We start from the raw sequence: 13,669 nt of genomic DNA on the forward strand, positions 1-13,669 counted from the left end.
AGCTATTCAGATGAGTAGCGGCATCTTCACTAGGAAGGCCGGCGAATTGATCTTTCATAACAAGATTCAACAAAGCAGTATTAATTTCACAAGATTCAGCATCGGTAAGAGGAGCAATCGGAGTGCTAAGGAAATCATTATTATTGGTATTGGTGAAGTCACACAATTTAGTATTATCTTGAGCCATCGCGACAAGCAAGCAAACTAGCACACAAGCAAACAAGAGCAAACGGGCAAAAGAGGCAAATAGAGAGGGAGGATAGAGAGAGAGAGGGCGAATAAAACGGCAAGGGTGAAGTGGGGGAGAGGAAAACGAGAGGCAAATGGAAAATAATGTAATGCGAGAGATAGGGATTGTGATGGGTACTTGGTATGTTGACTTTTTGCGTAGACTCCCCGGCAACGGCGCCAGAAATCCTTCTTGCTACGTCTTGAGCTTGCGTTGGTTTTCCCCGAAGAGGAAGGGATGATGCAGCAGACTAGCGTAAGTATTTCCCTCAGTTTTTGAGAACCAAGGTATCAATCCAGTAGGAGGCCACGCTCAAGTCCCTCGTACCTGCACAAAACGATAGCTACTCGCAACCAACGCGATTAGGGGTTGTCAATCCCTTCACGGTCACTTACGAGAGTGAGATCTGATAGATATAATATTTTTGGTATTTTTGGTATAAAGATGCAAAGTAAAAAGTAAAGGCAAAGTAAAAAAGCAAAGCAAGATTAAAGTGATGGAGATTGATATGATGAGAATAGACCCGGGGCCATATGTTTCACTAGTGGCTTCTCTCAAGATCATAAGTATTCTACGGTGGGTGAACAAATTACTGTTGAGCAATTGACAGAATTGAGCATAGTTATGAGAATATCTAGGCATGATCATGTATATAGGCATCACGTCCGTGACAAGTAGACCGAAACGATTCTACATCTACTACTATTACTCCACTCATCGACCGCTATCCAAGATGCATCTAAAGTATTAAGTTAAAAACAAAGTAACGCCTTAAGCAAGATGACATGATGTAGAGAGATAAATTCATGCAATATGAAATAAACCTGATCTTGTTATCCTCGATGGCAACGATAAAATACGTGCCTTGCTGCCCCTTCTGTCACTGGGAAAGGATACCGTAAGATCGAACCCAAAGCTAAGCACTTCTCCCATGGCAAGAACTACCAATCTAGTTGGCCAAACCAAACGGATAATTCAAAGAGACTTGCAAAGATAACCAATCATACATAAAAGAATTCAGAGAAGATTCAAATATTATTCATAGATAGACTTGATCATAAACCCACAATTCATCGGTCTCAACAAACACACCACAAAAAGAAGATTACATCGAATAGATCTCCACAAGAGAGGGGGAGAACTTTGTATTGAGATCCAAAAAGAGAGAAGAAGCCATCTAGCTACTAACTATGGACCCGAAGGTCTGAGGTAAACTACTCACACTTCATCGGAGAGGCTATGATGATGTAGAAGCCCCCCGTGATGACGGCCCTCTTCCGGCGGAGCTCCGGAACAGGCCCCAAGATGGGATCTCGTGGATACAGAAAGTTGCGGCGGTGGAATTAGGTTTTTTGGCTCCGTCTCTGATCGTTTGGGGGTACGTAGGTATATATAGGAGGAAGGAGTACGTCGGTAGAGCTCCGAGGGGCCCACGAGGAAGGGGGCGCGCCCTAGGGGGGCGCCCCCCACCCTCATGACCGCCTCTTTGACTCCTTGGAGTAGGGTCCAAGTCTCCTGGATCACGTTCGGTGAGAAAATCACGTTCCCGAAGGTTTTATTCCATTTGGACTCCGTTTGATATTCCGTTTCTTCAAAACATTGAAATAGGCAAAAAACAGCAATTCTGGGCTGGGCCTCCGGTTAATAGGTTAGTCCCAAAAATAATATAAAATTGGAAAATAAAGCCCAATATAGTCCAAAACAGTAGATAATATAGCATGGAGCAATCAAAAATTATAGATACGTTGGAGATGTATCACACATCACTTAAGCCTTGCAAGCATTGCAACTAATGAGTTAGTTGCGGGATGATGTATTACGAAACGAGTAAAGAGACTTGCCGGTAACGAGATTGAACTAGGTATTGAGATACCGACGATCGAATCTTGGGCAAGTATCATACCGATGACAAAGGGAACAACGTATGTTGTTATGCGGTTTGACCGATAAAGATCTTCGTAGAATATGTAGGAGCCACTATGAGCATCCAGGTTCCGCTATTGGTTATTGACCGGAGACATGTCTCGGTCATGTCTACATAGTTCTCGAACGTGGAGGGTCCGCACGCTTAAAGTTCAATGACGGTTATATTATTAGTTTATGTGTTTTGATGTACCGAAGGTAGTTCGGAGTCCCGGATGAGATCGGGGACATGATGAGGAGTCTCGAAATGGTCGAGACGTAATGATCAATATATTGGACGACTATATTCGGACATCAGAAAGGTTCCGAGTGATTCGGGTATTTATCGGAGTACCGGCGTGTTACGGGAATTCGCCGGGGAGTGTATGGGCCTTATCGGGCTTTAGGGGAAAGAGAGAGAGGCAGGCCGCGCCCCCCCAAGGCCTAGTCCGAATTGGACTAGGGGAAGGTTTGCGCCCCCTCCTTCCTTCTCTTCTCTTTTCCCTTTCCTTCTCTCCTACTCCTACTACTTGGAAGGGCTCCTAGTTCTACTAGGAAAGGGGGAATCCTACTCCCGGTGGGAGTAGGACTCCCCTAGGGCACGCCATAGAGAGGGTCGGCCCCTCCCCTCCTCCACTCCTTTATATACGTGGCCAGGGGCACCCCATAGACAATACAATTGATCCCTCGGATCTCTTAGTCGTGTGCGGTGCCCCCCTCCACCATAATCCACCTCGGTCATATCGTAGCGGTGCTTAGGCGAAGCCCTGCGTCGGTAGAACATCATCATCATCACCACGCCGTCGTGCTGACAGAACTCTCCCTCAAAGCTCGGCTGGATCGGAGTTCGAGGGACGTCATCGAGATGAACATGTGCAGAACTCAGAGGTGTTGTGCATTCGGTGCTTGATCGGTCGGATCATGAAGACGTATGACTACATCAACCGCGTTGTGCTAACGCTTCCGCTTTCGGTCTATGAGGGTCCATGGGCACACTCTCCCCTCTTGTTGCTATGCATCACCATGATCTTGCGTGTGCGTAGGATTTTTTTTGAAATTACTATGTTCCCCAACAGCAGACACACCCAAAACAACCAACGACGATGACAAAGAAAATCCAGTTGAGAATAAACCCCCCGAGACACAGCAGAAACGCCGGCGTCCTCGGCGCTGCTCTAAGTCACGTCGTTCAAAAGATAGCAATGCTGGCACCGGAGAAATTAATACTCCGGACGACGCCAAAAACAATGAGGACCTTGCTGAGGTAACATCCGAACAGGAGGAGCAAGAAAACGGGCAAGCTAGCCCCGGGACAGGCCAGGCCCAACGACTCGGAGGACGGTAGTTATCGTCCTCTCTCCGAGGATGAGGAAAGCCTCGGCAACGAAGATTTCATCGTGCCTGAGGAACCTGTCGAGCAGGAGAGCTTCAAGCGCCAGCTAATAGCCACCGCAAGGAGCCTGAAAAAGAAGCAGCAGCAGCTTCAAGATGACCAAGATCTGCTCGTCGACAGGTGGACTGATGTGCTGGCAGGCAAACAACACGGCCTTGGATGCCCAGTCAAGAGTTACCCGAAGCGAAGCTTGCTACCTCAGTTCGATGAAGAGGCGCCGGAGCCCATGCCTCCCTCGTGTAATGCGGCCGACCGACCACTACGCGGTCGGGACAGTGTGGCGGACCGACCACCACGTGGTCGGGATAGAGTGGCAACTCAGGCCGAACAGCAGCCTGCCCCACTGCCACGTAAAAATAGAGACAAAACAGTTCGGGGTCATACATACGACCTCCGACAGACCCTGGATAGTAGAGCAAGATATACCCGATCGATTTATGGATCGCGAGGATGTTCCTCGACACGTGATGATGGCTACCTATTCGAACGTGACAAACCTAGTCACGCCCGAGCCGATGATAACCCGCAAGTATAGGGGATCACAACAGTTTTCGAGGGTAGAGTATTCAACCCAAATTTATTGATTCGACACAAGGGGAGCCAAAGAATATTCTCAAGTATTAGCAGCTGAGTTGTCAATTCAACCACACCTGGAAACTTAATATTTGCAGCAAAGTAATATGATAGTAGTGGTAACGGTAGCAAAAGGTAACGGTAGCAAAAGTAATATTTTGGTGTTTTATAGTGATGATAAGAATAGCAACGGAAAAGTAAATAAGCAAAGACCAATATATGGAAAGCTCGTAGGCAATGGATCGGTGATAGAGAATTATGCCGGATGCGATCGATCATGTAACAGTCATAACATAGGCTGACACAGAACTAGCTCCAATTCATCAATTCAATGTAGGCATGTATTCCAAATATAGTCATACGTGTTTATGGAAAAGAACTTGCATGACATCTTTTGTCCTACCCTCCCGTGGCAGCGGGGTCATAGCTGAAACTAAGGGATATTAAGGCCTCCTTTTAATAGAGTACCGGACCAAAGCATTAACACATGGTGAATACATGAACTCCTCAAACTATGGTCATCACAGGGAGTGGTCCTGATTATTGTCAGTTCGGGGTTGCCGGATCATAACACATAGTAGGTGACTATAGACTTGCAAGATAGGATCAAGAACTCACATATATTCATGAAAACATAGCAGGTTCAGATCTGAAATCATGGCAATCGGGCCCTAGTGACAAGCATTAAGCATAGCAAAGTCATAGCAACATCAATCTCAGAACATAGTGGATACTAGGGATCAAACCCTAACAAAACTAACTCGATTACATGATAAATCTCATCCAACCCATCACCGTCCACCAAGCCTATGATGGAATTACTCACGCATGGCGGTGAGCATCATGAAATTGGTGATGGAGGAAGGTTGATGATGACGTTGGCGACAGATTCCCCTCTCCGGAACCCCGAACGGACTCCAGATCAGCCATCCCGAGAGAGTTTAGGGCTTGGCGGCGGCTCCGTATCGTAAAACGTGATGAATCCTTCTTCTTTGTTTTTTTCTCCCCGAACAAGAATATATGGAGTTGGAGTTGAGGTCGGTGGAGCTCCAGGGGGCCCATGAGGCAGGGGGCGCGCCCCCACCCTCGTGGCTAGGGTGTGGGCCCCCTGGCCTTGATTCTTTGCCAGTATTTTTTACTATTTCCAAAAATAACCTCCGTGGAGTTTCTGGTCATTCCGAGAACTTTTGTTTCTGCACATAAATAACACCGTGGCAATTCGGCTGAAAACAGCGTCAGTCCGGGTTAGTTCCATTCAAATCATGCAAGTTAGAGTCCAAAACAAGGGCAAAAGTGTTTGGAAAAGTAGATATGACAGAGACGTATCAACTCCCCCAAGCTTAAACCTTTGCTTGTCCTCAAGCTATTCAGTTGACAAACTGAAAGTGATAAAGAAAAACTTTTACAAACTCTTTTTGCTCTTGTTGTTGTAAATATGTAAAGCCAGCATTCAAGTTTTCAGCAAAAATTATGAACTAACCATATTCACAATAACTCTTAGGTCTCATGTTTACTCATATCAATGGCATAATCAACTAGCGAGCAATAATAATAAATCTCGGATGACAACACTTTCTCAAAACAATCATAATATGATATAACAAGATGGTATCTCGATAGCCCTTTCTGAGACCGCAAAACATAAATGCAAAGCACCTTTAAAGATCAAGGACTGACTAGACATTGTAATTCATGGTAAAAGAGATTCAATCAAGTCATACTCAATGTAAACTAACAGTAATGAATGCAAATGATAGCGGTGCTCTCCAACTGGTGCTTTTTAATAAGAGGATGATGACTCAACATAAAAGTAAATAGATAGGCCCTTCACAGAGGGAAGCAGGGATTTGTAAAGGTGCCAGAGCTCGATTTTGAAATAGAGGTGAATAATATTTTGAGCGGTATACTTTCATTGTCAACATAACAACCAAGAGATGGCAATATCTTCCATGCTACACACATTATAGGCGGTTCCCAAACAGAATGGTAAAGTTTATACTCCCCCTCCACCAACAAGCATCAATCCATGGATTGCTCAAAACAACGAGTGCCTCCAACTAAAAAAAGTCCCAGGGGGAGTTTTGATTGCCATTATTTTGATTTGATTTGCATAAAGCATGGGACTAGGCATCCCGGTGACCAGCCATTTTCTCGTGAGTGAGGAGCGGAGTCCAGTCCTCTTGAGAATAACCCGCCTAACATGGAAGATACGGACAGCCCTAGTTGATACATGAGCTATTCGAGCATACAAAACATAATGTTTATTTGAAGGTTTAGAGTTTGGCACATACAAATTTACGTGGAACGGCAGGTAGATACCGTATATAGGTAGGTATGGTGGACCCATTTGGAAGAACTTTGGGGTATATGGGATTGGATGCACAAGCAGTATTCCCGCTTAGTACAGGTGAAGGCTAGAAAAAGACTGGGAAGCGACCTGCTAGAGAGCGACGACAGTCATGAACATGCATTAAAATTAATCAACACCGAATGCAAGCATGAGCAGGATATAATGCACCATGAACATAAATATCATAGAGGCTATGTTGATTTTGTTTCAACTACATGCGTGAACATGTGCCAAGTCAAGCCACTCGAATCGTTCAAAAGAGGATACCACCCTATCATACCACATCACAACCATTTTAATAGCATGTTGGCATGCAAGGTAAACCATTATAAGCTCCTAGCTAATTAAGCATGGCATAAGCAACTATAATCTCTAATTGTCATTGCAAACATGTTTATTCATAATAGGCTGAACCAGGAACGATGAACTAATTATATTTACAAAAACAAGAGAGGTCGAGTTCATACCAGCTTCTCCCATATCAATCAGTCTGTCATATATCGTCATAATTGCCCTTCACTTGCACGACCGAATGATGTGAATAATAATAACAGTGCACGTGCATTGGACTAAGCTGGAATCTGCAAGCATTCAATAAACAAGAGAAGACAAGGCAATATGGGCTCTTTTGTCAGATCAACAATAATGCATATAAGAGCCACTTTAACAGTTTAATTAAGGTCTTCTCCTATCGCCCCCCAAAGAAAAGAAAAGAAATAAAACTATTTACACGGGAAAACTCCCAACAAGCAAAAGAAGAACAGGAAATCTTTTTGGGTTTTTTTAATTAATACTACAAGCATGGGAACTAAACTAATTAAAAGCAACAACTAATTTTTTTTGATTTTTCTTAAGGTTTATCAAACACACAAGAAGAAAGCATAAAAAGGAAGTAAACTAGTATGGATGATACAATGAAAAAGAATGAGCACCGACAACTAGCAATGAGTGTGTGAAGATGAATGTAATGTCGGTGGGAAATACGTACTCCCCCAAGTTTAGGCTTTTGGCCTAAGTCGGTCTAATGCCATGGATGGCCTGGCGGATATCCAAAGTTGTAGTTGGGGTCGTGTTGAGATGCAGCGGTCATTGCATCGTGGGCTGCAGCTTGGAGGCGAGCTATCTCAGCCCTCCTCTTATACTCTTCCACCTCCTCTCTGGTTATAAAATATCTCCGTTTTTCCTAAAAGTCAAAGAAAGCAGAAGCAGGGAGAGCGACGTGATAGGTGCGTCGTCTGTCAAAGATTAGTTGGTACTGGAGGAACTGATCATTCCTCTCAACAAAATAATGACAAACCATAGCCTCATAATCCAAATAAGCAGGAGGCAACTCAATATCATCCTCACGTATGGTTATACCATGAGAATTTCCATTGATGAGTGCAAAGAAAGAACCGCTAGGATGCGTGCTAAGAAAGATTCCTTTATAAGAGCGTGTTCTTCTAGTTTCCATGATAATAAAGATGAAGACCTAAAAGTTATTAATGTGTACCCTATTAAATCTTTGTTTTGCAATATGAATCTTGATAATGATGGGACTGAATATGATCCACCTTTACCTAGAAGGCATTCCAAAAATTCGGAGTTTTTAGATCTTGATGCTAAATTTTATAAAAGTGGGATTGAAGAGATCAAGACTCTAGATGTTAATGAACCTACTATTTTGGATTTCAAGGGATTTAATTATGATAATTTCTCTTTGATAGATTGTATTTCCTCGTTGCAATCCGTGCTAAATTCTCCTCATGCTTATAGCTAAAATAAAGCTTTTACCAAACATATCGTTGATGCTTTGATGCAATCTTATGAAGAAAAACTTGAGTTGGAAGTTTCTATCCGTAGAAAACTTTATGATGAGTGGGAACCTACTATTAAAATTAAAATTAAATATCATGAATGCTATGCTTTGTGTGATTTGGGTGCTAGTGTTTCCACGATTCCAAAGACTTTGTGTGATTTGTTAGGTTTCCGTGATTTTGATGATTGCTCTTTAAACTTGCACCTTGCGGATTCCACTATTAAGAAACCTATGGGAAGAATTAATGATGTTCTTATTGTTGCAAATAGTAATTATGTGCCCGTAGATTTTATCGTTCTTGACATAGATTGCAATCCTTCATGTCCTATTATTCTTGGTAGACCTTTCCTTAGAATGATTGGTGCAATTATTGATATGAAGGAAGGAAATATTATATTCCAATTTCCATTAAGGAAAGACATGGAACACTTTCCTAGAAAGAAAATTAAATTACCTTATGAATCTATTATGAGAGCCACTTATGGATTGCCTACCAAAGATGGCAATACCTAGATCTATCCTTGCTTTTTATGCCTAGCTATGGGCATTAAACGATAGCACTTGTTGGGAGGCAACCCAATTTTATTTTTATTCCTTGCTTTTTGCTCCTGTTTAGTAATAAATAATTTATGTAGCCTCTATTTTGGTTGTGTTTTTTGTCTTTAATTAGTGTTTGTGCTAAGTAGAACTAAGGGAGTCGTGGATTAGGGGGTTTCCGGACAGCCGGATTATATCCTTTGGCCGGACTGTTGGACTATGAAGATACAAGATTGAAGACTTCGTCTCGTGTCCGGATGGGACTCTACTTGGCGTGGAAGTCAAGCTAGGCAATACGGATATGTATATCTCCTCCTTTGTAACCGACCTTGTGTAACCCTAGCCCTCTCCGGTGTCTATATAAACCGGAGGGTTTTAGTCCATAGGACAACATACAATCATACCATAGGCTAGCTTCTAGGGTTTAGCCTCTCCGATCTCATGGTAGATCTACTCTTGTACTACCCATATCATCAATATTAATCAAGGAGGACGTTGTGTTTTACCTCCATCAAGAGGGCCCGAACCTGGGTAAAACATTGTGTCCCTTGCCTCCTGTTACCATCCGCCTTAGACGCACAGTTCGGGACCCCCTACCCGAGATCCGCCGGTTTTGACACCGACATTGGTGCTTTCATTGAGAGTTCCTCTGTGTCATCGCCGTTAGGCTTGATGGCTCCTACTATCATCGATGGCGATGCTGTCCAGGGTGAGACTTTTCTCCCCGGACAGATCTTCGTGTTCGGCGGCTTTGCACTGCGGGCCAATTCGCTTGGCCATCTGGAGCAGATTGAAAGTTACGCCCCTGGCCACCAGGTCAGGTTTGGAAGCTTAAACTACATGGATGATATCCGTGGAGACTTTATCTTCGACGGATTCGAGCCTCTGCCTTGTGCATCACGCGGTCACGATGAGTATGATTTAGCTCTACCATCGGATACTGTTCGAGAGATCGCACAGGCAGCCGCTCTGACCCTCAATTCAGAGCCAGGTGCGCCTTCCGCAGACGGGTGGATGGACCCAGCCACGGAGGCCTTACCCTCAGCGATGATCGAGCCAAACATCGACCTTACCTTGCACGAGAGCCGTGCTGTTAAACTGCCGGATCCTTCTCCGGCCACGGACTCCGAACCGCCTGCGCCCGTTCCTGTCGAATCCGATTGGGCGCCGATCATGGAGTTTACCTCCGTGGATATTTTTCAGCACTCGCCCTTTGGCGACATACTGAACTCATTAAGGTCTCTCTCCTTGTCAGGAGGATCCTGGCCGAACTATGTCCGGCAGGACTGGGATGCGGACGACGAAGAAATTCGAGGCCCACCCACCACCCACTTAGTAGCCACTGTCGATGACTTAACCGACATGCTCGACTTCGACTCCGAAGACATCGACGGTATGGACGATGATGCGGGAGGCGAAGAGGAACCACCGCCCATAGGGCACTAGACAGCCACCTCATCATACGATATATACATGGTGGATACACCCAAAGAAGGCAATGGCGACGAGATAGCGGAGGATGACCCCTCCAAGAAGCAACCCAAGCGCCGACGTCAGCGGCGCCGCTCTAAGTCCCGCCAAAGCAAAAGTGGTGATACCGGCACAGGAGATTATAATACTCCGGATAGTGCCGAAGACAACAACAATCCCCTCCAGCAAGATTTAGAGCAGGAGGATGGAGGAGCTAGCCCTCCTGAGAGCGCGACAGATGGAGAAGAGGAGGATGATAATTACATGCCCCCCTCCGAAGACGAGGCAAGCCTCGGCGACGACGAATTCGTTGTGCCAGAGGATCCCGTCGAACAAGAGCGCTTCAAACGCCGGCTTATAGCCACGGCAAATAGCCTTAAGAAAAAGCAGCGGCAGCTTCAAGCTGATCAGGATCTGCTAGCTGACAGATGGACTGAAGTCCTCGCGGCCGAGGAATATAAACTCGAGCGCCCCTCCAAGAGTTACCCAAAGTGCAGGTTGCTACCCCGACTGGAGGAAGAAGCGTATGATACGGCTGATTGGCCACCTCGTGGCTGTGATAGAGAGGCATTCCAGCCAAAAATGCAGCCTCCACCCCGACGCCATTCAAATAAAAAGGCATGGGGAGATACGCCAGACCTGCGAGACATATTGGAGGACAAAGCAAAGCATGCAAGATCGATCTATGAATCACGAGGGCGCGCCACTCTGCGAGACGATAAACGTCATGCCGGATACAGTAAAAGCAAATCCGGCCGGGTCGAACACAGCGGGCAAGACCCATTCGAGCTGCGTCGCGATATAGCCCAATACAGAGGCGCCGCACACCCCTTATGCTTCACAGACGAAGTAATGGATCATCAAATCCCAGAAGGTTTCAAACCTGTAAATATTGAATCATACGACGGCACAACAGATCCCGCAGTATGGATCGAGGATTTCCTCCTCCACATACACATGGCACGCGGTGATGACTTACATGCCATCAAATACCTCCCACTAAAGCTCAAGGGACCAGCACGGCATTGGCTTAAGAGCTTGCCAACCGAGTCCATAAGCTGTTGGGAAGATCTGGAAGCCGCATTCCTCGACAACTTTCAGGGCACTTATGTGCGGCCACCAGATGTCGATGACTTGAGCCACATAATTCAGCAGCCAGAAGAATCGGCCAGGCAATTCTGGACTCGGTTCCTAACAAAGAAAAATCAAATTGTTGACTGTCCGGATGCAGAGGCCCTAGCGGCTTTCAAACACAACATCCGCGACGAATGGATAGCCTGGCACCTTGGTTAGGAAAAGCCGAAATCTATGGCAGCCCTCACGACACTCATGACCTGCTTTTGTGCGGGAGAAGACAGCTGGCTAGCTCGCAGTAATAACATATCAAAGAACCATGGTACTTCGGATACCAAGGATGGCAATAGCAGGTCACGTCGCAACAAGCATAAGCGCCGCATTAACAACGATAATACCGAGGATACGGCAGTCAATGCCGGATTCAAAGGCTCTAAACCCGGTCAGCGGAAAAAGCCATTCAAACAAAGTACGCCGGGTCCGTCCAGCTTGGACCGTATACTCGATCGCTCGTGTCAAATACACGATACCCCAGGAAAGCCAGCCAATCACACCAACATGGATTGTTGGGTGTTCAAGCAGGCTGACAAGTTAATTGCCGAAAACAAGGACAAGGGGCCACATAGCGATGATGAGGAGGAGCCCCGACAGCCACACACCGAAGGACAGAAGAGGTTTCCCCTACAAGTGCGTACGTTGAACATGATATACGCAGCCCACATCCCCAAGAGGGAGCGGAAGCGTGCGCTTAGGGACGTATATGCGTTGGAGCCAGTCGCCCCAAAGTTCAACCCATGGTCCTCCTATCCGATCACTTTCGATCGCAGGGACCATCCCACTAGTATCCGTCATGGCGGATTCGCCGCACTGGTTCTGGACCCAATCATTGACGGATTTCACCTCACTCGAGTCCTTATGGATGGCGGCAGCAGCCTGAACCAGCTTTATCAGGACACAGTGCGCAAAATGGGTATAGACCCCTCAAGGATCAAACCCACAAAAACGACCTTTAAGGGCGTCATTCCAGGCGTAGAGGCCCATTTCACATGCTCAATTACACTGGAAGTGGTCTTCGGATCCCCGGATAACTTCCGAAGCGAAGAGTTAATCTTCGATATAGTCCCGTTCCGTAGTGGTTATCATGCACTGCTCAGGTGAACCACATTTGCGAGATTCAATGCGGTACCGCATTATGCATACCTCAAGCTGAAGATGCCAGGACCTCGCAGGGTTATTACAGTCAATGGAAACATAGAGCGCTCTCTCCGAATAGAGGAGCACACTGCGGCCCTCGCAGCAGAAGCGCAAAACAGCCTCTCAAGTCAAACTACCAGTTCGGCGTTTCAAGGCCCGGACACCTTCAAGCGCGCTCGGAGCAATCGGCAAATAGACCGCCTGGCGCGATATGAGCTCGCGTAGCAATGCGGCCCCCACCCCAGTCCCAGCCAAACGGCGAAGCTCGTGCTACGCGTACATAATTACGCATTAAAAATACCATGGGCACAGGTGGGGAGGGGGCACACTGCGGCACGCCCCAAGACGCGGCTTAAACCACACTAGGGGCTTCCCGTTTGGTTATTTTTCTCTTTTTCAGGACCTTAATCTCTGGAAACCCTGTCCGGCAGCACTATTGCCGAACACACGATGCAGCAACCAAGGAGGCAGACAACTACATCACACCACGGAATTCCCAGGTGGATTACAATAACGAGCGAAATATTTGATTTAATACTATTCCTCAGCTTGCCCTTGGAAGGGACATAGTCCTACTCTTTGCTTATTGCACTATCTGTATCATTCTGCTTTAACGCACCATTTTGAATAAACAATGCATAACATCATGACTATTATTGCATTCTTGTTATATATATGTGTTCATTAACGACGCCTTGCAATCGTACACTTTGGTACGGCCAATACACCAGGGGTTTACGTACCCCACAATATGGTGTGAAAAGTTCGAACACTTTCACAAGTGCGGCACCCCGAACTTATAGCATTATATGCATCAGCTCCGAATCATGTCTTTGGTCAAATGTTGGGTTTGCCCGGCTCCTATGTTTTGGTACCTTACGTTCCGCTCTGTTGGCTAAGGGAGCGCTAGGAGAACTACTGCGATTGTGCCCCGGTTCTGCCGGGCTTAGCACCTTAGTAGAGAAAGCTAAAACTGACTGTCATGATAAGGCGAGAGACTGGTCGCTATTCGGCGAGGTTTTCGAGTCCCTAAAGACTTATGCCGCTTAGGGCGAGGAGCCGGCCCTGTCCGGCTTAAAGGCGTGTATCGCGGCCCGGATTCGGCCTTCCGAATACCAGGGGCTTAGCCGAAATTTAAAATTATAGAAT

The sequence above is a fragment of the Triticum dicoccoides genome, chromosome 1A (assembly GCF_002162155.2).
Source record: "Triticum dicoccoides isolate Atlit2015 ecotype Zavitan chromosome 1A, WEW_v2.0, whole genome shotgun sequence".
Taxonomy (NCBI): domain Eukaryota; kingdom Viridiplantae; phylum Streptophyta; class Magnoliopsida; order Poales; family Poaceae; genus Triticum; species Triticum dicoccoides.